Source organism: Gorilla gorilla, chromosome 16, assembly GCF_029281585.2.
Source record: "Gorilla gorilla gorilla isolate KB3781 chromosome 16, NHGRI_mGorGor1-v2.1_pri, whole genome shotgun sequence".
Taxonomy (NCBI): Eukaryota; Metazoa; Chordata; class Mammalia; order Primates; family Hominidae; genus Gorilla; species Gorilla gorilla.
The window spans coordinates 50,264,237-50,290,237 of NC_073240.2; the positions used below are offsets into that span (position 1 = coordinate 50,264,237).

The following is a 26,001-nucleotide window of genomic DNA, read 5'->3' on the forward strand; positions in this document are numbered from 1 at the left end:
TAGGAAGACTCCATAATTTACAGCAAGACATTTGGGTTTCATTTCATGAACAGTAGAGAACTACTAAAACTTTTAACAGTGTTTTTTCTTTGGGAAAGCAGGAAGCAGTTTATTGGATTGATTGGAATCAGGATAAAGTAGGCAAAGAGAGAAAGAGTTCGTTTAATACTATAATATTCCAAATGCGGTAACAATGGTGTTAGTAATAGAAATGGAAAAAAATCAAATCAGCGTGTAAACTACCCTGTAGGTGGAATCCATAGAAAGTGGTAATTAGATATGGGTTATGAGAGATAACATTTTTTTAAAAGCATTCAAATTTCAAAGCTGAATGGTTTGGAAAATTATAATGCCATTAACTAAAACAGGAAAATCAAGAGGACTGAACTTTTCAGTAAAATATAAATACTTGAGTCACTTTTTCTTAAAAATCTATAACATTTTATGAGTAACTATATTATCAAATTCCTTAGAGAACAGAAACTTTTCTACTTCCATTTCTCAAGAGGAAAGAAAACTTGAGTACAGACTTGAAAAATGAGTCTATAAAAGGAGTATGATCTTAGAGCAGAATCTTTGAAGTGGTCCCAGGTCCCAGTGACAATAGATTTCCAATGTCTATTACTTCAGTATTTAGAAAATAGATGACAAGTCTTGAGGCTTTATTTAGTATATTTAAAATTAAAAGAATTGATTAATACATTAGAGAATAGGAATTTTTATAGTCATCAGTTAAATGGTATACTTTTGGAAAGCGTTCATAATGATATAAAAAACTTACAATTAAATGAATCTAATCATTTTTGCGCTAATTTTAGCACAAGTTAAACATTTAATTAATGTTAGAAAAATTAAGCCTTTACTGATGTTATTTATCTTTCGTTAGGCATCACTTTCTTGATTGATAATATTTTTTCCCCCAAAGCACAATATTCACTTTATAGCAAGATTGTTGTTGGGGAGATCAAATGACATAAAACATGTAAAAATTCTCTGAAAACTTAGTGAAAGGTGCTGAGGTAGGGCTTCAGCTTGATAAGATGGATAAGTGAAGGTATTTATAATCACTAACATAAACTATTGATATGAGTATGATCTTAGAGCAGGAATTTTGAAGTGGTCCTCAGGTACCAATGACAATAGATTTCCAATGTATATTAATTCATTTATACGGAATTAATATACTCTGGAGAAAAAGAACCCCCCCACCTGCCAAATAGTATGTTTAAATAGTCACAATCCACAAATAAGCTATTACTTGGCTTTGAGTCATCTTTAAAGGTCACTTAAACTCATAAACATGCACGTCCAGCATAGTTAACTTGTGTTTCTAATTAATTCTCATTTAAAGGTTTTGGTTTTATTTGGATTATTTTTCATCCAAGATTTTCCTGTTCCCTCTTTACCAATTTAAGATTCAACACACTTTTGCATTTTAAGATAATACTCATTAGAAGAAACTCTTTAAGAACAGGATGACTAAAAATTGCTTCTTACCATTGCCAAGCTCTTGTCTTTATAGAAATCAGAAGGAACTTTATGTTCCCATATTTTCTGACTTTCATACAAATGGGAATCTAATACTTCAGAAAACAAAACTCAAAATCAACTTCATAATAATGTTTCCTAAAAGCAACAGGATTAGTTACAGTTGTGGATATTTCTGAAGTTCCTAAAATCCTGTCTTTTAGAAATTTATTCTATAAATTCAATTTATAAACAAAAAATAACTCTTGCAGATGAATTCAAAGTATTTCTCCCCTGCACCAGTACTTTGTCTATTTTTTCTAGACTGACCAACATCTACTACTCTATTTAATAATAATTATTTTTTACGAGACTAGTTGATAAAAATGACCACTGCCTATAAAAATATTGATCTGCTATCCAGAACAACAAAGCAATTCATTTGATTGTCCTTCATTTCTATTAAAAAACGCACAAAATCTACTGTCATATAACTAATACTCAACTAATATATCTTCTTTCTCTAGTGATATAAATACAAACATTACTGAATATCTTCTGAGTTTCCCAGAAAGTTTCAAAATGCTTTGAATCTTTGTCCAGGAGAAAGAGCGTGCGTGTATGTTTCTCACACCACATTGTAATTGATGTGCAGATGTCAGCTGTCCTGGCCAGAGGAGGAGAGATTTGTACATTTGGCTACTTTCAAACATGGAGGAGTAGGCTCCCAATAGGTTCTCTGCATTAGGTGCTTTCTAGGGGAGCAGCACACCATGTGATGCCTACAACAAATTCAAAAACTCTCTTAGAATCAGAACACCTGTAATTAGTATGTTTATTCCATGAATTTTCTGAACCTCCTAGTCCATGTGTTGTACATTCTTGCAGTGCTGTTTTCTTTCTTTTCTTTTTTTTTGAGATAGAAGAGTGAAAAGAGATTTTTTAAATGAACCTGCATTTCAGCATTGTGTTAAGTGCTTTTCTTTTCCCATCCTCTATCTTTATCTTAATTATTTTAAAGTCCTCTTGTTTTCTTTTATCTCTTCAATATTTTGCAAATATTGCTTTTATGTAAATTTACAGAGTTTGAGGAATAATTACAACTAGTATTTCTATAGTTCTCTACATTATTATTTTATGCTTTCAAAAACGATTTTACACATTTTCAGGGGCCAAAACCAGGCTATAGTTCATGACATAAACTGTGCTTGAGACTTGTAGCTGGTGGTGTGCTGGAGATGGCTCATCCTGGCTCCTGTGTGCATCTCTTTTCAACTCCACATTCATCTCTTCCCAACACCATGTTGGTATCTTGACATGGGCATAAAACTGGCCATGGTGAAGGTATTTACACAATGTAAATGGGCAAATGCCACACATTAGAGACTTTTCTTTTCTTCTGGAGAGTCTGTTCTTAAATATTTACCCACCCACACACTGTCAGTAGACGAAATTTCCACAGCTATCACTTTCTTCCCTTGACACCACACCTCACCACTGTCTAGTTTGTCTCTACCAACAACAAACTTTATGTTTTTGTTAGCACTGTGACAACCTGTGCAAGGAATGTCAAGCCAGAGCATCAGGTATCATGGAAGAGGCAAGCCCCAAGAGAGGAAGAAAAGTGATACTATTTTTCCTAGTACCTGCCAAAGTTACTTCTGAAGCCTTAAAAAAAAAGTCCAAAAAACTCAGTGCCCCTAGAAGTAGGTAAGCTGCACAATTACTTACATAGTACATAAGTACTGATCCACCCACAGATAACAATATGTTGAGACAAACATATAGTCATGCTTATGGAAGGTGAAGTTTGATTTTAGTGGAATGACATATAATTTACTTAAGTGTTTTAGTTGTGTAGTGGGTGTCCATAAATGATCTCTGATTCCACTGCAAAGTCTGAATGCATGTGCTCAAATTAGCTCAAATTCTAAATCTGTGGTACCAGGATTCCTTTTGAAGGACTATGTTTTTACTACTTATATTTTGACATTTCTTCACAGTTCAGGCGATCATTACCAAATATTCGAGGTGGGAGTACTGGCCAATCCCAAAAATGTTCTAGCAACAGCCAAGTCATAAAACAAATATTTTAACCCACACACATTGTATTCATTATAGTCTGAAAAAAATAGGACTCTTGATACCAGTCATGTATATAATAATTAAACAATCTAAAACCCCTCTGGCACTTATAAAAACTGTGCAGCTTCTTTGTTTTGGCAATATGATTTTCTGTCCTTAGCAGAGACATATTAGAGGGCAAAGCTTTGTGTGTGAGGCAGATATCAAAGAAGAACATTGTTTGTTTGATTATGTTTTGTTTTCTCTTTTTCAGAATGCATTTGGTTTGTTTTTAATTTTTCTTTCTTAAAGGAATACTGTCCAAGCCAAATTCCACTATGTCAAAGCTCAGTGTTGATAGCTGGCATCCATGTAGACCATAAAGAATGAGTGATATTCATCTTGTGGGGCCAGCCTTCCCCTGAAAATACTACCCTTCATCCCACCTCTGCCATTTTTCTTAGTCTATTTCCTTCTAGTATGTTTCTCCCTGACTTAAATATCTCTTCCATCCTGATGAACTTCTTCTTCCTATCTGTCGAAGTCCTCCTCGACTAGACTAGTGACAGATCTTTTCTCTTCCTTACTACTTTGCCACTTAGAGTCTTCCTTGTCATTTGGGCTAATTGCAGGTCTCATTATCTCAAAAGGCAATTAGTTCCTCAAAGATAGAGAGCTAACAATTTATTTTTTGTATTCCCTGTACAAATCCATGCACAATGTTAGATACTGAGTAGGTATACAGTCAATAATTCTGCTTCATTTTATGCAGATTTGAAAAACATTAAATACACATTCCTTGGCCATCATCCAAGCTATAAAAAGAGGAGTGGCTTATCTGACATCATGTCTATTTTTCAATGCAGACTTTAGCTAATCCGAGAAACTGCATATTTCATGCTCTATACTTCTCCTACTTACTGCTAGATGTCTTGTCTGTCTCTCTGAAAGGGCCACGTACTTCTGTTTAATTTAGGCATATGAAGTTAATCCCTGCAAATACTGGCTAGAATAAGTTGTACACTATGTATTCAGATAGTGCAGGTACAATATGTACATTCTCAAAGCATCAAAAAGAATAAGAGCAATCCTTATTTTTTTGAGGAAAAATTTTTATACTCCATTAAAACTTAAAGAGATACCACGTGAAATTCAAGTTGAATTTTCTTATGCTAATTATGGTACTGATTTAATTTCAATTTAAACAACTGCGAGCTCACTATCTACATATGGTTACTAGGGTATCCTCATTTATCTAATACACATAGCTTTAAGACTGATTATTGCCCAGGGGCAGTGGCTCTGTAATCCTAGCACTTTGGGAGGCCGAAGCAGGCAGACTTGAGGTAAGGAGTTCGAGACCAGCCTGGCCAACATGGCAAAACTCCATCTCTACTAAAAATACAAAAATTAGTCAGAAATTGCTTGAACCTGGGAGGTGGCGGTTGCAGTGAGCTGAGATCGTGCCACTGTACTCCAGCCTGGGTGACAGAGTGAGACTCCATCTCAAAAAAAAAAAATTGTATTTAAAGGCAGTATGAGAGCATGGTGAAAGGAGAAATGTGTGAGGATCTGGGATGACTTAGGAGGACCTGGGATGAAAAAAAGATTGATTATTGCTTTTTTGTACTTTAATCATATATGAGTACACTGAAAGTGATCTCATTATTTAAAATATCTCGTAGAAAATAATTTCTAAACATGTATTTTGCAAGATAAATAGTAATCTCCTAACATATATTTACTAAATTTAGATGTTTTCGGATGACATTTCTTAATCACAACGCTTTTTCCCCTTGTACTCACTAGAGAGCTGGCCTTAGTCCAGAAGTATTTTCAGTCCAGTCTCATAATTCTCTTTTCCAGCATGGACAAATATAATTTCTAACATAATTTGTTAAAAAGTCTCTACTGATTCTATTTTAACTTTGTATCTTTGATTCATTGTGTATGATCCACTTTCCTTGGCACAGAACGGGAAAGTATAGAGTAGGGAGGTAAGGGTAGGCTACAGTAACTCTTACCAAGAAGAGGAAAGCTAACTCACTGTTGCTCACAGATTCTATGACTGCTCTTCCTTCCTCTTTCTCTCATTCAATTTATTTTACTTCCAATTAAGTTAAAATACAACTTTGAAAGATAAGATATGATATATCAGATTATGAAAGCAGCTTAGACTAGTGAAGACTTTGGCATGTATAGAAAGGATGACTGTATTATGAAAGATTATTGATAAATTATAAATCATATTACATTCAAAATAAATAAATACATTTTATTCTCTAGGTCCTAAGGCACTTTATACATTCAATTTTGGCAGAATGGAACTGTGTCATGATAAATATAGCATTATTGGATTCTCTAAATATCAACAATACTTTGAGGTCTTTAAAGAGTTTGTGTCTTAAATCACTCAAAATAGATTCAGGATCTATATGAACCATTTATGGAAATATAACCTGTTTGAAGAAACAAATTCACTCTCTCCCAATCCTGACGATTCTTGCCCTGGAGTAGGCCTCCATCAGCTCCTGCTTAGATCAGTACCACAATCTCTTCACTGGTCTTGCCTCTTGCCAATTTATCTCCCACATTGCTGCTAAAAGTATTTTTCTAAATTTTTCAGTGGCTTACCATCCCCTACAGAATAAAAATTCAAATTCAGCCAGGCGCAGTGGCTCACACCTGTAATCCCAGCACTTTGGGAGGCTGAGGTGGGTGGATCACCTGAAATCAGGGGTTCAAGACCAGCCTCGCCAACATAGTGAAACCCCACTTCTACTAAAAATACAAAAATTACCTGGGTGTGGTGATGGGCGCCTGTAATCCCAGCTACTTGGGAGGCCGCAGGAGAATCACTGGAACCCGGAAGGCAGAGGTTTCAGTGAGCTGAGATTGTGCCACTGCACTCCAGCCTAGGCGACACAGTGAGATTCCGTCTCAAAAAAAAAAAAAAAAAAAAAAAAATCCAAACTCAACTAGCTGCGTAAGTTCTTAATGGTCTAGCCCTGCCTATATTTCTTATTTCTTTTCCTGGAAGTTCACTGTGTATAAGTTGCAAGCACACCAAGTTAACCCCCAAATGCCACAGTGTTTTATGCTTCTGTGCCTTTCTCACACAGTTCCTTCTGTCTGATTTTCTGTTTCACTACTATGCTGCTACAAAGTACTTATAATGTTTATGGAATAGATTCTGAGGAAAGACAAGGCAGCTTCTGTAAGGGGAAAATTGTAAGTATTTGCTAACGCTCTTATAAGCACAGAAATATCGTTTTTTAGACTACTTCAAACTGATTTGATGTGGCTCAACAAACAAGGTTTTTGTTTGTTTGTTTGTTTTGTTTGTTTGTTTGTTTTAGAGTTACTATTTTTATCCTAGGATAAAGCTGATCTTTTTCATTGGCGGAGGTGAGACACTTTTTAAAACCTGGCTTTGAATAAGTTGTGATTTTTTTTCCATCCCCAAACACCTGCTGTATGGACAATAATTCTATTAGTTTCATTGGCTAACTACTGTGATAAGCCTCATGAGGGATGGGTTAGGCAGGGGATGGATTTTCTAAATGAGGGTGTAGGGAGGGTAGGTAATCAGAATCTCCACAGAGTATGTGTAGATTTAAAAAGCAGTGATTCTCACACTTTATTTCCCGAAGGATATTTTTTGCCCAACAATTTCTACCCCCACCTCTAGTCTATCATGTTGAGAATCACTGGTTCTTAAAAGAGAAACAGAAAAGGAATTAGTTTGAATTAATATTTTAAATAAAAATGTGTTAACAGTGAGATTCCTCTAAAATGATCCAACTTAGTTGACATTTTTATAAATGATCTAAAAGTATGTACGTGTAGTGAAAATTCTAAGTTTGTAGGTTAGGCTAACATCTCTAAATTCATGAACTAAGCTAATGATGATAAAATGCTGGAAGACAGAACATTTATATATGGGTAGGCAAAAAAGTGGCAGATGACTTTTAATGTATTGAATTTTGTAATAAAATTTAAATTATATTTACAAGATAAAAGTCACTGAATAATGATTTTCTTGCAAAAATGACACCAATAAATCATTTCAGATGTTCCCATAAAAATGTTATCTTAATGTGCAGTGGTCCCAAATGACCAATAAAGTAATGGACACTATCAGGAAGAATGTAAGACACAAAACAGAACACATAGTATCTCCGTGTAAACAGTGTGGTGTATCTACATCTGGAAGACAGATGCCATTCTCCTTGCTTAGCGTTAATAAAAACTATACAGTACAATGGAAGCATCCTGCAATTAGAATGAATAAATGAATAACGTAAGACATACATGACATACCTAAAAAACATTTTGGCTATCATCTAGAATAATAAATGTTTATTAAGGTGATAGTAAACACCTTAACTAGTTTCTAATTAAGAAACTATAATGTTATAAATGTCTAGTTAAGAAACTATAATGGACTGTATTCAATGTATATAAAATCATAATATGGATAAGAACAGAGGCTTGGATAACTCATGAAATATTAGAACTAGAATGTCCTTCTTAATTTTATTTTTATTTTATTTTTTGAGATGGAGTCTCACACTGTTGCTCAGGCTAGAGTGCAGTGACACGATCTCAACTCACTGCAACCTCTGCCTCCTGGGTTAAAGCGATTCTCCTGCCTCAGCCTCCCAAGTAGGTGGGATTACAGGCACCTGCCACCATGTCTGGCTTTTATTTTTATTTATTTATTTTTTTGGTAGAGATGGGTTTCACCATGTTGGCCAGGCTGCTCGAACTCCTGAGCTCAAGTGATCTGCCCACCTTGGCCTCCCAAAGTGCTGGGATTACAGGCGTGAGACACCATGCCCGGCCTACTTCTTAAAGTGTTAATGTGTTAGGAGCAAGATAGATAAATAGATATGCTATCTTACAGAGTACATAGAAAACATATGTAAGTTGTTACCCATAATATGAGTGTTGCATGTTGAAAATATAAATAGATTCAAGAGAGATTTAGCCAAAACCAAAAAAGAGAGACCTATAATTGATCGAAAAACCAGAGATATTTGGGGTTCTCTCAACTTTTTTGAGTTGGCATCAGAAAATACAATCTGAGATAAAGTATTATTTAAATTAACCAAGGAATTTTGTGCTTATTTAATTAAACTCCAAAATAAAATGAAAATTAGAAGGAAATTCAGCAAATACTTTTGTTATTCAATCTAACCTTAGTTTTTCGACATTTAGTATGATTAGAAAACTTGTCAATTCTTTAATCTTGGAATAATAACAATCATATGCCAACTTATAATTTGACACACTACTTAATATGGTGTTTCTGTCATTTATTGAGGGTGTGTCAAATACAAATCCCTGTACCAAGTACTGGGGGTTAGCAGAAGTATAAGATAGTCTCTTCAAATAGTCTACAACCTAGATTTAAAAACAGGCAAAATTTATAAATAACAAGAGACCAATAGAGGTGGGTGCTAATTAATAGTACAGCAGTATGTTCTTAAAGTAAAATAGATGACAACAGATTAGAAAACTACTAATCACTACGGAGAAACTGGAATTTCAATTTGGGTACTCAGGTAGGTGGAAGCTGTTAAAATACTAATTATCAAGCTTCACCTCAGACCTATTGGATCAGACTTTCTGAGGAACGGGAACTGGAAACCTGAAAATCTTTTAGAGTTCATCTTGTGATTCCATGCAATCAGTACATGAGGCAATATTTGGGAAGTACTTGAGTAGAGCATTCTATGTAATTCTAGGAACTGGTAGGCAGAGCAGGTAGAGACTGACATTTTGCATGGGAGAGGAAGACAATTAGTAAATCTGTTTGAAGTCAAAGGATCTTCTAAGTTGTAGAAGAAAAGTGGGAGAAAATTATGTAGGCTGGAGTCAGATTTTGGAGAGCTTTGGATAGTAAATAAAAGAGGTTTTTGTTTGCTTTTGTTTTTAATAGAGTATACCACTGAAACTTTTGAAGCAGAAGAGTAACCTTTATAACATATATCTTATGAATACATAAAGGGTTAAAGTCAGAAGGGCTGGAGGCAAAGGTCTAGCTAAGAAACTATAATAATAGTTGAGGCACAAGAAAATGAAGGCCTGGACTAATGTGATGGCAATGGAAACAGAAGAGAACGGCTGGATATACATTGGTAATATAGAGAGGAAACATAATTGTTTCTGGTAAGAGCTTGGGGGTCTTTAACCCTTTTTAAATTTTTTAATTATCTTTTTAAGTAAACTCAGATGTTTTTATTTCTGCCTCTTTTTCCTTTCACTTTCATTTCTGTGAAAAAATATTAACTACTCCACATAAGAATTCCTTGTTTAGACTGCTAGCAAAGAACAAATGCTTTAAAAGTGCTAAGAAAACCAATGACCAAAATGACTTTAAATCGTGCTTTAATTTTTCCATGCTGATGACCAGCATGATTTGAAACCAAAATGTTTAGAATTATCTTATGCCTGGGTAGCAGAACATTTAGACTACAAGTTAAAGAGGGAGGGAAGAAAGATTACATTATATATCTACTGGATGGTAAATTTCACGGAGTATATTAGTATTTAAAATAAAGGGAGAAAGTGGATGTGTAGTTTATCATCTAAGCTGCTGTCTCTGAATTAGATAAAGTGTAGCATAACACGCTTTGTGACTCCTAGAGGTAGCTATGAACAAAACGTTAATGAAAGTTTCTATAACTTCTTTTTCTGACCATTTTACCCCTTCAATTTCACTCTTAGTGCCCTTGTGATCACTTCCTTCTAGCCCAATCAAATTATGCTCTCAGAGAAGGTATAGTCACTTATACACAGTATAAATTTATGCATAGGTGTTAACTCCTCCCTGGTACATTTGTATTTTGAAACTTACCTCTCATCCTATGTAATGAAAATCTGGTTTCCTGTTGAAGATATTTTAGACTTTAGGAAAATCCAGAAAATGGAAGAGATTTTCTAGATGGTGGGAAGAGATTGCTTCAACTATTTCCATTTCATATAAAAATCTGATACTTTCTCACATGTTCTGGGACTATAATATCCACACCTATTCTGATAATTTTGGAGCCATTTTTTAAAAAACACAGTGTTGTATTTAGCAGATGTAAATAGTCTACATTGTCAGACAAATAATTCTTTCTGTATAAAAGTTTAGAATCTTTAGTGATTAGAGAGTAAACAGAGTATTTCCTCCTGTCTGATTCAGGGAATATATCTTCTCTGGCCCAAAGGAGAAAGGTGGGTCCCTTGCATTCCTGAGAGGCCATAAATGATAAGGAAAACGATCAGTAAATTGGTATAGAAATATAAGTCTGTGCAATACAGTTCAATGATGTTCCCATGACATTCTTCAGTAATATGCTACTGGATAAATATCACACTGTATATTACACAACCGAATAGTTTGCTTCAAATTCTGATACAGTTCTAACCCTGCTGAAACAAGCTGCTGCAACTTAAATTCTTTCAAAAGAAAGTATTGCTATAATTGTACCACATGCTGATGTACTTTCTAAAGATTTTCTAATGTTTTATTTTCTTAATAAATCCCTGAATGAATGACATAATTATTTTTAGTTAACCAGACATGTTATTTAAATGGTTTTTGACATCATTATAAAATATATACGGGATTAATAAGAAGTATGTTTGATTTATTCCCTAATAATGAGGATGATGTGGAATCAGTTCTCTTGTTGCAGGACATTTCAGTTATACTCCAGCAATTATGCAATCATGTGGAACTGTTTTGAATTTCATGCTGATTTGAGGGGAATTATACTTTCTGGGTTTCAGTAATAATTTATCTACTTGTGTTTCTTTCTTGCAGGCTGCGATTAGTTTTCTAATTTCTTTTAGTGTATTCCAAGGTTCTGACTTAAATCTGTTATTTAACAGCTACAGGGCATGCTTTCTTAGGGTAAAGTGATCCAATGACAAGATTAGTATTATCAACCATATGTATCATTGTGTTTTTTTACAATAGTGGACTCCAGGGTTCATGGGAAAAGAGAAGAACCTGGAAGCAGGTTCTGTATCCAGCCTGCTGGAGGTCACTACCTCCACAGAGTCCTTTGTGTTGCCCCTTCAAAGTGAAAGCCAATAAAGAAATGTGGAGAAAGTGAATTCAATTCTTTCCTAACTTAAACATTGAATCATTCCCTCCAGGCAGCAAAGCCAACATGTGCACAGCATGTCCAGTTAATGGTCCTATCCCAATATTAGCACTGACAAAAGAGGTTTGTCTTCCGTGTTAAGCAGTCACTCTGCTTAACTGATGGAACAAGTTTATTTGAACTTCAGTGCTCATAATTTGGGCTTTTTCTATTTCACTGTCACTTTTGAAAAAGTCAATTTTGAATAACATGCATACATTACTAAAGGTCATTTGCTTATGTTTCAGGTTGACACCTTAAAAAATACAGCTACATGTTTTATGTATATGTATATATCTTACATGATTTTGACTTGGTTCATGATGGAGGTAACTTATACAAGTTGTTCACAAGAAAATAAATGACTCATAAAACATCTGTAAAATAAATGTAAGACTGAATGAAATAAATGTAAAATGGTACTTGAGTCATTTATTTTCTTATAAGACATTTGTCTATAACAGTTGATATAAAATTATATTACTCTGCTTTCAAACAAATTTTCTTTTAGAGAAACATTTCTTGGTTAGAGATAATTATACCACTTATCTCATCGTATATTGTCTATACAGAAAACTGCTGTTTATTCCAGGGATACTCTTAAAATTAAATTAAATTTAATTCTATTTCTACTTGAAGGATATGGAGCATTACAATTATATTTAATTTTAATACATTATATGTGATTTATAAGCACTATCTTTACTTCATTCTGAAATCTCAGACCAACAAATCACTTGGCTTTTCATAGCACAATTTTTACTCCCTTTCTTAGAGTCAGAACAAGAAAAATTTATGTCTGTAGTCAAGGCCAAAACAGTGGCTTATGAATTAAATTATTAGGTGTTGCTTCAATAAAGTATTGAATTGAAATAATTCAATAAAGTATTTACTTAAATTCCTTGATTTTACTATAAGGCAGACAAAAAGTAGCCAAGGACTTCATTTGCAAGAACTAATTAGTAGTTGTCAGAGAATGAAATAATCTTCATTATCAAAACACTGGTTACAACTAAGTTATGCCTTTAAAAGTGATTGATAATCGCAGTAATGTGATTGAGAAGCTACTGGCTGAAACATATTGTCATTACCTTTCAATTTTTTACGACTCTAAGAAGTCATAATAATAAGCAAACTCAAAATGAGAAATAGTGATAAAGAGAATGGAGAAAATGTAAATCCACAACAAACCAAAGAATTCTCACCTTCACAGTACAATTAAGAGTTTAATGATTCCATCTTTTCATTAGAGGATGGCATTAAATAGAAATGGTAGCTATGCTTTAACATATTTCTTAATTCTCTGGTAAAATTTAAGCCCTGCATACAACCATAACCAAAATGGGACATTCTAATGTTGCTCCATCTTTTGAAGACCACGGTATTATGATCAAAGCGTGGAAAATGATGGAATTCTAAAATGTTACTGTAGATTGTAAATTAAAGAGGAAGACAGGGATAGAAAAACCACATGTGAGAATACTTTAAGTGACACCTTATAGTTCTTTAACACTGGGAACATTGGGAACACTGAGTGCATATTAAATATTTTTAAAATTAAAACACTATCATTATCACTATATTTTAAAAAGTCAGATATGAAATTTTTTGGTGCTGAGCAAATTTCTTTTTTATTACCAATAAGCAATTCTGTTGATCCTACATATCTAGTACCGCTACAATTTCACTGTGGATCTAGATCACAAAGTGATTTTCTTATGCCAAATTTAGGACAAGTATATACAAAACCACTATCACTTCAAACTTAATATCTTCATAAAAACTCCAACACATTATCACTCCCACCTAGTAAAAATAGCATCCCCTTAACTTTTATGATACCTTAATTCTCAAAATGACCTGTGTTTGAAATGATATTTGACTTCTCTAATTTCTTTTGCTTTAGCCTCAACATCCATTGGGCCTGAAAGTTGAAAAAATGGGCATAGCAAGAGGAATGTGTAAATGTGATAGAAATAATTTGGATCATTGCTGTTAAGTATAAATGAGAATTTGTGATCTATCATATTGGCTGAAGTTTGACATTAAGGTGGTACATTCCAGTATTATGTATCACTTTCTAGAAGATCAATGAAGTAGAAATGCAGTGACAAGGGTGTCATCTAGAAAGAATGAAAAGAAATACATCCAAGAACTCAAACAGCTTGCTGGGAGAAATTCCAGGATGTAAGGACACCAAGGGAACTACTGCAGCCCACCTGGAACATATTTGTTGTGTTTGTTCCACATCTTGTGCCTGAGATTTTTACCAATTCATGTATAATATAAATTGTTTTTCTTGAGTAGATGTGAAAGTGAAAAGTCTTGTTGATACTCTTTTCTATGCTACAGCTTATTAGAAAAGATAAGTACTTTTAAAGGGAGTAGAAAAACTAATTCAGAAAGGAAGCCAAGAAGAAAAAATCTAAAGAGGCTAGGGAATCCAAACCATCATTAAGAATATGGCAAATGTGAGGCCGGATACAGTGACTCGTGCCTGTAATCCCAGCACTTTGGGAGGCCGAGGTGGGTGGATCACCCGAGGTCAGGAGTTTGAGACTAGCCTGGCTAACATGGCAAAACCCCTTCTCTACTAAAAATACAAAAATTAGCTGGTGTGGTGGCACACACCTGTAATTACAGCTACTCAGGAGGCTGAGGGAGGAGAATTGCTTGAACCTGAGAGGCGGAGGTTGTAGTGCACCTAGATGGCGCCACTGCACTATAGCCTGAGCTACAGAGTGAGACTCTATCTCAAAATAATAATAATAATGTGGCAAATGTAATGAATTTATATACAGAAGAAAGATGACAGATATGTAGAGTACTGAACATAGTTAAGTAATCAATGACTTGTTTTATTCAAAAATGGAAAGTTATGATTTTCTAATCAAGAATGGCGAATCTGGTCTTTTTGAGAGTGACAACAGCATCTCATGCTTTATGTAACAATAATGAGCATCCAGAAAAGCTAGCTGACATTAGGTAATTTCTTGGCTAGGAAGCAGTTGAACACAGGTTTGACAGTTTGCTGAGTGGGGAGCTGTGGTCTTCCTGACACGTGTATCAAGATCTAAAGGGCAGCCAGAAAAGATGTATCAAGCTAACTAAATTCTGACACATGTAGGAATAAATGACAGCACCAGAAGAAACTTGGAATCCCTCGTGACAGTGAAGTTCTGGATAAGAAAGTGAAAGACATGACAGCACAGGTGTTGTTTTCATTTTTTCTTCTAGTTTTATCTCATGACTTTAGAAGTGAAAAAAAAAAAAGCTGTGAAAGTAAACACCTGGCCATTAACAACAGTGTTGAAAATAAGACTTGTCTTTCTGGCTGTTAGCTTAGAATAACTGAAAAAATAGGCTCCTGGAGTTTTATGTACATTTTATGAAGAATGCATTTGAAGTAAAGTGAAATTGGGGTGCATTAGTTAAGATTCGGTTTGGCTTAAAAAATTGTTTATTTCTCCATGCAATAAACATCTGGAGGAGTGACAACTCTGCTCCACAAAAACATCTGGAAGTTTCCAAGTCCATTTAGCTCACCGTTCCATAATCTCTTTGTTCTCATAACCCAAGGTAGAATCCAAATTCCAGCAAGAAGGTGGAATAAAGGGATTAAAAGTGAGCATAAAGGGCTTCTGCTGGGTACCTTTTATGGAAGACTTTTGGAAGTTGCCATAGGACACTTCAGTTAAATCACATCAGCTAAAACTTGGTCACATGGCCACATTAAGCTGCAAAAAAGACTGGGAAATGGAAAGTTTATTTTGTGCAGTCAGCTAAAAATTCTATTGCTATGGAAAAAGGAGAGAATAAAAGTTGGGAACAATTAAAAGTCTTTGCTCAGAAAGTTGGGGAGAAAAATGCGTACATATGATTGAAGGAATGAACATCACAATGAATGACATTATACTGTCATAAGCTTGAAGACTTAAGGGGCAAAGATATGACAAGAAGAGAATAGAAAGCTTATTATGCCTCATAAGAAAAGGGCCAGAATCAAAACGTGTAACTTCAAATGGGTAGAAAAAAAGCACAGATGTAATGATAAATAGTAGATGGAAAAGTTACATGACATTACAGATGAAGACATTTCCCAAATTTGCCAATGACAAATAAGAGAAAGGAGTATCTAATTTTTTGGGTACCATAAATTTTAATATACTCATGTATCAGTTATTTGTGATTTATTCCATGCCAAATTATAAACAGAATTAAAGTGGCTGAATTAAAACTCACCATTTCTTAAGCAATTGTATGTGGACCACTCACGTTTCCAAAGGTACTTGGGGGATTAATTTAACTAAAGGCATACTGTAATCTTTTTTCAACTTAATATTTTTTAAAAACATTTTTGTATTTTCTCAATTTAGAAAAGAATGGTTTGAGTGCCTCCACAAACATATCAAATATGAATGCCAGGAATTTAGAAAGATGAGACAGATTTACTCACAGTTTAGTTAACTCATCCTTTTGTCATTTAATGAAGTCATGATGATGTTCACTATTATATAAATAAGTTCATTCATTGTCATATGCTGCTAAATTTATAACCTTAACAAACCATTGGTTAACAAGAGAAAGTATAAAGAACATTGAGTTAAATATAAGTTATTAGAAGCATAAAATAACTCCAAAATTCGCTTTTATTTTATTTTTTAAATTGATGTATATTTGACAATTTACAGTTAACTTTTAGATAATTTTCTTCAGATCACTACAGTCCTAGTGCCAAGAATGGGTCTGGCAATAAACACTCAATAAATACTCGTTAAATAACTTGTATGTTACAGAAAATATTGTGACAATCATATTGGAGTTGGTCTCACGTTTTGGAGGGGTGTAATGACTCTCTACCCCGGCAATATTTTATTTATGGAGCACTATTTACAAATAGAAGAATAAAACTATTTCTCTTATTTCAACATTTGGAAACCAAAGAAATTGTAAAAATAAGTGAGCTAATTTTTTTAAAGCATATAAAGAATTTTAATGATTAGATTCCAAAACTAGATTTTGTCATCTTTGATGTTATAACATTTATATTTCAACATATATTTATTTAACTCACTTTTAATTCTACACATGCTATATGATGTCATTTTAAAATGTATTTTTTCAAAAATCATGAGGTTTTTAAAAACATAATTAATTTAAAGAAAATGAGGAACATTCATCATTTGTTGCAGGGGAACAGTTGACATTTGCCTTTATATATAATACATATTTAAACAAACTTTATAATATAACCTTGAAAAATATACTAACCTAAAACAAAATGTATTTTTGATAGGCAAACTTTTTATTATATTCAAACTCTAAAATAATGACAGGATTAAAAATATTTTTAAGGAGATGGTGAGATTGTATTACTGTAAAATATGTTTATGGTCTATATCAAGGAAAATAATGAACACTATTCTGTCTTAGGCTATCTATATCAGCCCAGTTCTTGCTGAGATACTTATTTTTAGTAAATAATGTAGCTGGTAAAGAGTCTGGAATTCATACTGTATGAGAAAGGGCCAAAGAAACTAAGTATCGATAATGGGAAGCATGATCAATGTCTTCACCTCTTTCAAGGGCTGTTATGTGGAAATGGTATTGATTTATTCTGCATAGCTTCAGAGGATATATTCACGTATAATTCGTAACACAATCAGAGCTACTTGTAAATGTAATGAACCACCTGAAAACTGGTAACCTACAATAAATTAATGAGATTATATAGCTGACAGACAGGTAAATCAATGGGACAAAACAGTCAATAAAAGGTAAAAGAGAGGCATCAGTAAAAGAAGGAATAGAATGTTTAATAAATAATGTTGAAAAAACTAGATAGCTATTTGAAGGAATAAAATATCAGTTTTCGGCAGGAGCCCCCAACCCCTGGGCTGGGGACCAGTACTGGTCCATGGCCTGTTAGGAACTAGGCCGCAGAGCAGGAGATGAGTGGCGGGTGAGCAAGCATTCCACCTCCTGTCAGATTAGCTGTGGCATTAGAATCTCATAGGAGCGTGAACCCTATTGTGAACTGCATATGCCAGGGATCTAGGTTGCGTGCTCCTTACGAAAATCTCACTAATGCCTGACGATTTGAAGTGGAACAGTTTCATCCTGAACCTCCCCCCGGCTCCCGTCCCCTGACTGTTGGTTTAGAGTATCATCTCACACCATACCCCAGAATTAATTCCAGATGAATTTAAGATAATTTGAATTTATATTTAAAATTCAAACTATAAAAGTCAGAATAAACTATATTTCAGACAATGGTATGGAAAACATACTTTTAAGCATAGATACAATATAATAAATTATCACAAAAGATCTATAGAATTGGTTACACAAAAATTGATCAGTTTGATTAATTTTTTCACCCTGCACTCCGGTAGCGTATGATTAGTGAAACATGAGAATCAGGAATAGAACAAGGAGTGTGAAGTGAGCCAAACAGTGCATAAAATAAAGCGTTACTGAAAGAACTCTTGGATTTGGCAATTAGGAGTTTATTCATGAGCTTGAAGAGAGAACGCCAATAAAGAGATTAGAAGTTAGGATGCAAAAGTTAAATTGAAGAAAAATGAGCAGATTCTGGCTACGTGTTCAAGAAAGTTGGTGCTAGTGAAAAGGAACCAGGGTAGTCCTTTGAAAAGATTTCAGAGTTAAGGGCAGAGACATTTTATTCATTTGACCTATAGGCACAGAGATGGGAGCCTGTGAAAATTTCAAAGGCTTGCAAATGTATTTGAACTTTAATATTAAGATAGTGACAGTAAAATTTGAAAATAAAATATACAGATTAGCAGATATTTAACAAATAAAATATTATGCTAACTTTATTATTTATTAAATTTATTAATTTTTTTCATAACATCTAAAAACAATTTGATTTTTTTTTATTTTGTAACAATTCCCAAGAATGTACACAATTTGCAGAAAATTTACAGCTGGGGCGGGCACGGTGGCTTATACCTGTAATCCCGACACTTTGGGAGGCTGAGGCAGGTGAATCATCTGAGGTCAGGAGTTTGAGACCAGCCTGGCCAACATGGCAAAACCGGGTCTCAACTAAAATTACAAAAATTAGGCGGTCGTGGTGGCGCATGCCTGTAATTGCAGCTACAAGGGAGGCTGAGGAACAAGAATTGCTTGATCCTGGGAGGTTCAAGACCCTTGACAATTTGGCCCTAACTCTTTTTCCACCCTCTCACTATTTTGTTACACTTCCTATTCCAGACATACAGCTCTAGTTTCAATCTTCTGAACATGACTTTTGAATCTTTGTTTCCATGGCCTTGCACATAGTACTTTTATCTCTCAATGAGCATGTTTCCATCTTTTCTACCTATGTCAACTCTACTCATCCATCAGGATCTAATTCAAGCTCTATCTATTCCTCAAATCCTCCCTTGACCACTTCTTTCTTCTGAATTCCTATTTATTTTCCTGTTTTGTTTTTTGTTTTTGTTTTTTTTTTTTGCAATTGGCATATACTGCTAGGTATCACTCATTTTATTTTTTCTGTGGAAAGAGAAAATACTAACTTAATTTTTGTATATATTTATTAATATCCAGATAGGATATCATAATTAAAGTAATCAGATCAAGTTTCTAAAATATTACTGGCTCTTGTTTTCCATTCCCAATCACCTGAGAGATACTGTACACTTAACAAGTGAAACAGTGGTCTGTATATCCAGTATTTGTATCCTACAATTTCCAAAGTGTGTTTTTATTATGACCTTACTCCTCTTTACTGTCCATATTTCACAAAAAGAAGTTATTCATTGGGTAAGAAGATCTTAATCCATTACCAAAGACATTTTTAATAGTAATTAATAACAAATCCCATATGTTCTATATATTTTGGACATAAATAAATAATGTAAAATGTCGGTACAAATAGTTTCTCTACACTCAATGATATTATATTATTAAAGTCAGCTGCATTTAAAAATTAGTAGACTTGGTATTTTAGAACACTTTAAGATTTACAAAAAAAATTGAGCAGATAGGCCGGACGTGGTGGCTCACGCCTGTAATCCCAGCACTTTGGGAGGCCAAGGTGGGCAGATCACTCAGGAGATTGAGACCATCCTGGCTAACACGGTGAAACCTCGTCTCTACTAAAAATACAAAAAAATTAGCCGGGCGTGGTGGCGGGTGCCTGTAGTCCCAGCTACTCGGGAGGCTGAGGCAGGGAAATAGTGCAAACCTGGGAGGCGGAGCTTGCAGTGAGCAGAGATCCCGCCACTGCACTCCAGCCTGGGCGACAGAGCGAGACTCTGTCTCGAAAAAAAAAAAAAAAAATTGAGCAGATAATAGAGTTCCCATAAACAATCTCCATTTCCCCCCAACAGTTCCTCCATTATAAATATCTTGCATTAATGTGGCACATTTATTACAATAGATGAGCCAATATTTATACCATCAGTTTATACTAAGGTCCACGCTTTGCTTTGTATAGTTCTATGAGTTCTGACAAATGTATATCATGTATCCACTATTACAGTATTACGCAGAATAGTTTCACTGATTTAAAAATCCCCTGTGATTCAGCTTTTCATCCATTTTCTGTTCTCCTCAAGGCCCTTGCCACCACTGATATTACTGTCTCTAAAGTTTTGCCTTTGCCAGAATGTCATATGGCTGGAATCACACAGTATGTGGCTTTTTCAGACTGGTTTCTTTCACTTAGCAATATGTACTTAAGGTTCCCCTTGTCTTTTTGTGGCTTCACAGCTCAATACCTTTTTATTGCTAAATAATATTCCAATGTATACGTGTACCATAGTTTGTTTATCCATTTACCTATTGGATATGTGGGTTGCGTCTGGTTTTTGATGATACGAATAAAGCTTCTATAAATAGTCATGTTCAGGTTTTTGTGTGGACATAGTTTTCAATTCAATTCGACAAAAACCTGGGGGCATGACTGCTGGATTATATAGTAAGAGTATGTTTAGTTTTTAAGAAACTGCCAAACTGTCTTCCCATGTGACTGCACCATTTTGCATTCCCACTAGTAATGAAAGAGTTTTGGTTGCTTTGCATCCTTGCCAGCATACAGCACTGTTAGTTTTTCGGAGTTTAGTCACGCTAATAGTTGTACAGAGGTATCTCATTGTTGTTTTAATTTGCAATTCCTTTTTAAATAATTTCAACTTTTATTTTAGATTCAGGGGGTACATGTGCAGGTCTGTTACCTGGGTATATTGTGTGATACTGAGGTTTGAGGTATGATTGCTCCCAACACCCAGGTACTGAGCGTAGTACCTAATGGTTTTTAAACCCTTCCCTCATCTACTCCCCGCCAGTAGTCCCCAGTGTCAGCTGTTGCCATCTTTATGTCCCTAAGTACCCAGTGTTTAGCTCCCACTTATAAGTGAAAACATGCAGTATTTAGTTTTCTGTTCCTGTGTTAATTTGCTTAGGATAATGGCCTCCAGCTGCATCCATCTTGCAATTCTTTAATGATCTATGATATTGAGCATCTTTTCATATGCTTATTTGCCCTTTGTGTATCTTTAGTGAGGTGTCCAGATTTTGCCCACTTTTTAACTAGGTTTTTTTTTCCTTATTGTTGTGTTTTCAGTGTTTTTTGTATATGTTGGATATATTGATATATTTTTTGCATATATGTATATGTCAGTGTATTTTAGTGATGTAAAATGAATGGAATCTATAGCCTTAAACATAATATAAATATATAATGGTTAAGATTTCCCACTCAACAATCCAGGCTTGACAGAAAATCATAAAATGTATTTAAATTTAAATGTTTTTTTCTTTGTTGATACTACTTCTTAGTTTTAACATGCCGAAGAGGGTATATTTGATCAAGGACAAGATTAAATGTTCTGATTGGCTAACCATCAAACCGCTGCCTCCACTTTTTTTCCAACTTGAAAATAATATTTAGTTATCATGCTAGCACAGCCATATTAATATATACCCCTTCAAAACTTTAAATATAAAGCTTTAAAGGTTTCAGGAAAAAGAAATATTAATGATGCTGAGATTGGTGGGCATGGATTCTGTGTAGTGAGACACTAAAAAGTAATTTTTCAAACAGGAAAGTTAAAGCATTTTAAAATCACAAAGCTATTGGTAATTAAAAAAAGAATTAGTATCAATTTCTGAAATACAAGATTAGAGGGACACCTAAAATTATGAAAGATTTTAGAGAATTTTTTAAAAAAGTAATTGCAATTTAGATCAAAGTTTCCCATTTTTCATTCCAAGTGTGATACAGGTTTAAATAATAAACAGACAAAAAGGTTTAGATAAATTCATGAATTATTGAACCAGAGGATAAAAAATAGGGAAGCTATTTAGGGCATAGTCTCTAGTGTGTAAGGGTGACATCCTAAATAATAAATTTATGCTATTATTGACAATATTGCTGACAAGGCTAAATGGTCAATGTGCTTGACATATTGCCTGGTTTTTCATGTTCTATTGCATGAGCTGATTCTCCCTCTCTCTTTTATTTATATTTTTGAACTCTACCATTATGCTATCATGGACATTATGTCAACAATTTGATGCATCTATGTAATATGCTTTAAATCTTTGGAAATAAATTTACTGAGTGCTACTTAATGTGAACAAACTTCTCTTAAGCACAAATGGAAATCCACAAAGAAAGACAGCCTCTTCTATTTGTTTTATGTGAGGCAACGGATACACTGTAGACAAAAATACCAAGTATAATTAACTTATATTGGTAACTAATTTAACATCTGCATATTACATATTTTTCTATTATGTTTTCTGAGCAACTTCATGGCTTCTGATTTGGAGGGTAGGATTTCATAGTTAATACCTCTTTTTTTTTTTTTCTTTTTTTTGTGAGATGGGGTCTAGCTCTTGTTGTCCAGGCTGGAGTGCAATGGTGAAATCTCGGCTCACTGCAACCTCCGCCTCCCAGGTTCAAATGATTCTCCTGACTCAGACTACCGAGTAACTGGGATTACAGACACCCACCATCATGCCTGGCTAATTTTTGTATTTTTAGTAGAGATGGGGTTTCACCATATTTGCCAGGCTGGTCTTGAACTCCTGACCTCAGGCGATCCGCCCGCGTTGGCCTCCCAAAGTGCTGGGATTACAGGCGTGAGCCAATGCGCCCGGCCCATAGTTAACACTTCTATAAATATTTGTGCATATTGAAAGGAACATCACTCCCCACACTGCAACTGAACAAAAGAGTGATAATGTTAATTTCTTTATTCTTGAGCTTTTCTTGAATAAAAGAGGGTCGTAGGACATGGAACAAAATAGACTAGAAAATAGGGTTGATAAGGTACTGATTCTGCCAACACTGCTTAATGCTCTCCCCAAGCAATTGTCTTTTAGATATGTTGATTTCCCAGTGTGAATGGTATTTTTTAAATATGTCAAGCAATTAAGAATATAAGTCTATTCTCATCTCAGTTAAACGTAGAATCTTTACAAAGAATTTTTGGTATCCTTAACCCTAATATGTGGAGGGATAAGATTAAAAATGTTCATCACCTTGTTTTTATTTATTTATTTATCTATTATTTTGAGAAAGAGCCTCACTCCACCCACACTGGAGTGCTGTGGTGTGACCTCGGCTCATTGCAACCTCTGCCTCCCAAGTTCAAGTGATTCTCCTGCCTCAGCCTCTCAAGTAGCTAGAATTATAGGAATGCACCACCATGCCCAACTAATTTTTTTTTTTTTTTTTTTTTTTTTTGGTGAGACGGAGTCTTACTCTGTTGCCCAGGCTAGAGGGCAGTGGCGCCGTTTTGGCTCACTGCAGCCTCCGCCTTCTGGGTTCATGCAATTCTCCTGCCTCAGCCTCCTGAGTAGCTGGGATTACAGGCATCCGCCACCATACCCGGATAATTTTTTGTATTTTTAGTAGAAACGGGGTTTCACCATGTTGGCCAGGTTAGTATTGAACTCCTGACCTCAAGTGTTCCGCCTGACTCGGCCTCCTGAAGTGCTGGGATTACAGGTGTGAGCTACCACATTCAGCCATCACCTCTTGTAAAGTGCAGTAAAGAAATAGTGGGCAATAGACAGGCAGGGGATAGAGGAAAACGTTTTGGGAGAGGGGCAATATGAACTTATTGTCATGACTGGACCGAAAAGGGAAGATGTCTGCCTATCATAATTAATATAACTCTATCAGTCAACATTTATGTTTTACAATTGTTCTGTAAAAGAAAAGCTAGCAAACATTACAGATTCCAGTCCCTAATAATTGATCATGAAAGACACTCTAAGCTTGTGCATCAGCATTCTCTTTTTATCTAAAAGAAAATATAATAAATAAAGGGAGGAATTGCAGGAGTAAAGAGACTTGAAGGAAAAGAAAATATTGACTTCTTAATGATATTCTACAATGCTAAGATCTTTAGAAACCAACTATTCCATATGTCTTTTAATTATTAGGTTGGTGCAAAGGTAATTACAGTTTTTGTCATAAAAGTAATGGCAAAAGCCACAATTACTTTTGCACCAACCTAACTGATACATTTATTCCATTTTGGAGGTATTGCAAATATGTTGAATCAATGAATTTCTTCAGTATTTTTCATTTTATTAGTACAAATTTAACCTAATAGTATTCTTCTGCATGTTATTTCCCTTTGTGCTTCCTTTAATGCAATGAAGTTGTAGTTACCGAATAGAGTGCTCTAAAAGGGCAAGGCTTGTCTGTGAATTGAGCCTAGCATAGAATTGGCTCTCAGTGCAGATCTGTTGAACGTTACATGAATGCATCAACATCATAATCCTTCATGTGCTTGTAAGCAATTATTAAAATTTTCTCTAGCCTATTCAGGCCTGTGTTCTTCAAAATTCTTCAAAATATATGGACGTGTTTGCTGTTTCTATTAGGTTTTAACTTCTGGTGTCAGAAACCAGGGCTGTTTTTCTTAATTTGTGTCCTAAAACCACAGTAGGGTTGTATGCGTTGTGATAATGCTTAATAAATATATAAAAAGATTAATATCCATTCATTTGCATTTTCTTAATAAAACCCAATTTCTAGATGAGTAGCTGTGAAACTCTCAACTGGACGAGCTCTGATTAGTGTTAAGTATAGTATACTGGGAAAAGGGCTTCTATATGCAACATATATGTGAGGCAAATGACAAATATTAGCTGGGCTACATTAAATCCCAACGACATGAATAGAAATTTTATTATCCATGTAGCAAAAATGAAGTAAAAAAAATAAATAAGAGAATGAAGTGAAGGTATGGGGCAAAACAATTAGTTTTTTCTTTAAGTCAATATTTTAGAAAATAGTTTTTGAAGGCCCAATCACACAGATAATTGACACTTTGACTTTTCTTTGCACTGTGTTAGACATAGGTAAAAGAATGTCTCAGGACTGTACCTTCATGTAGAAAATGTAATTAATAGCAAATTGCATAAAAGTACACTAAAATTTTAATTCTTACATCATTTTAATAAATATCTTGAGATTTTACTTTATTTAGTGTGTCATTAAAACACAGGATTTAAGGAAGATACATATAATAAAGGAAAATAGTAAGTTACCATTCTTGTGTAAACACATTTTGTAAATACTATTTCAACAAAGATTTAAAAGTTAATTACAAAGGTATAAAGTTATGAAGTATTATATAAATAGGATTCATAATTTTGTTTTAAATGGTCTTTTAATGTATCAAAATACTATCAGTTTAAAACAATCTTTTTCTTAAGGCAGGAGGCTCTGTTTACCATAATTTACACTCGCTTTAATTAGAATTTTCTTCACTTTCAGTATATTCAAGAGCTATTCTGTTGGCAATAATTTTTAAGATAAAGTTTATCCAAATAGAAAAGTAATTATATAATGATTAAGAGCCAGAATGTCTGGGTTCAAATTCCAGTTCTGCTACTTATCAGGTATAAGAATTTGGGCAAATTTCTTAGTTTCTCTGTGCTTCAGTTTCCTGATCTGTAAAACTGGGATAACAAGACTACCTGTCTCAATCTGTGGTTATGAGTAAATGAGTTAACACATAACAGCAATGCAATAATCCTTGGCATGTGGTATGAGTTCAATAAACATTAGCTATTATTATTATAGTAAATTAGAAATTTAATTCTAGAGAATAAAAAGCTGAACTCAAATATGTAACTATTTATTTGATACAGACACATTTTCTACAAAATAAAAAACCATCAGTTTGCACTTCCCTTATATAACGACTATCCTGGTGTTTGTGTGTATCTATTGTGGGTCAGGGGTCTTGGGCTGAGTAAATAATCATATTAAAAATTTTAAAAACTTCCAATTAAAACAGAAATAAGAACAAATGGCCAT

The 26,001-nt window shown here is 34.3% G+C and overlaps 2 protein-coding genes across 7 annotated transcripts in view; one reads left to right on the plus strand and one right to left on the minus strand.

Annotated features, from left to right (window-relative positions):
* Positions 1-26,001, minus strand: part of FAM227B (family with sequence similarity 227 member B) — a 284,908-nt gene that overhangs the window by 130,570 nt on the left and 128,337 nt on the right. The gene's annotated exons all lie outside the window — the stretch shown is intronic.
* FGF7 (fibroblast growth factor 7) overlaps positions 1-26,001 on the plus strand; it is a 62,473-nt gene that overhangs the window by 34,074 nt on the left and 2,398 nt on the right. The gene's annotated exons all lie outside the window — the stretch shown is intronic.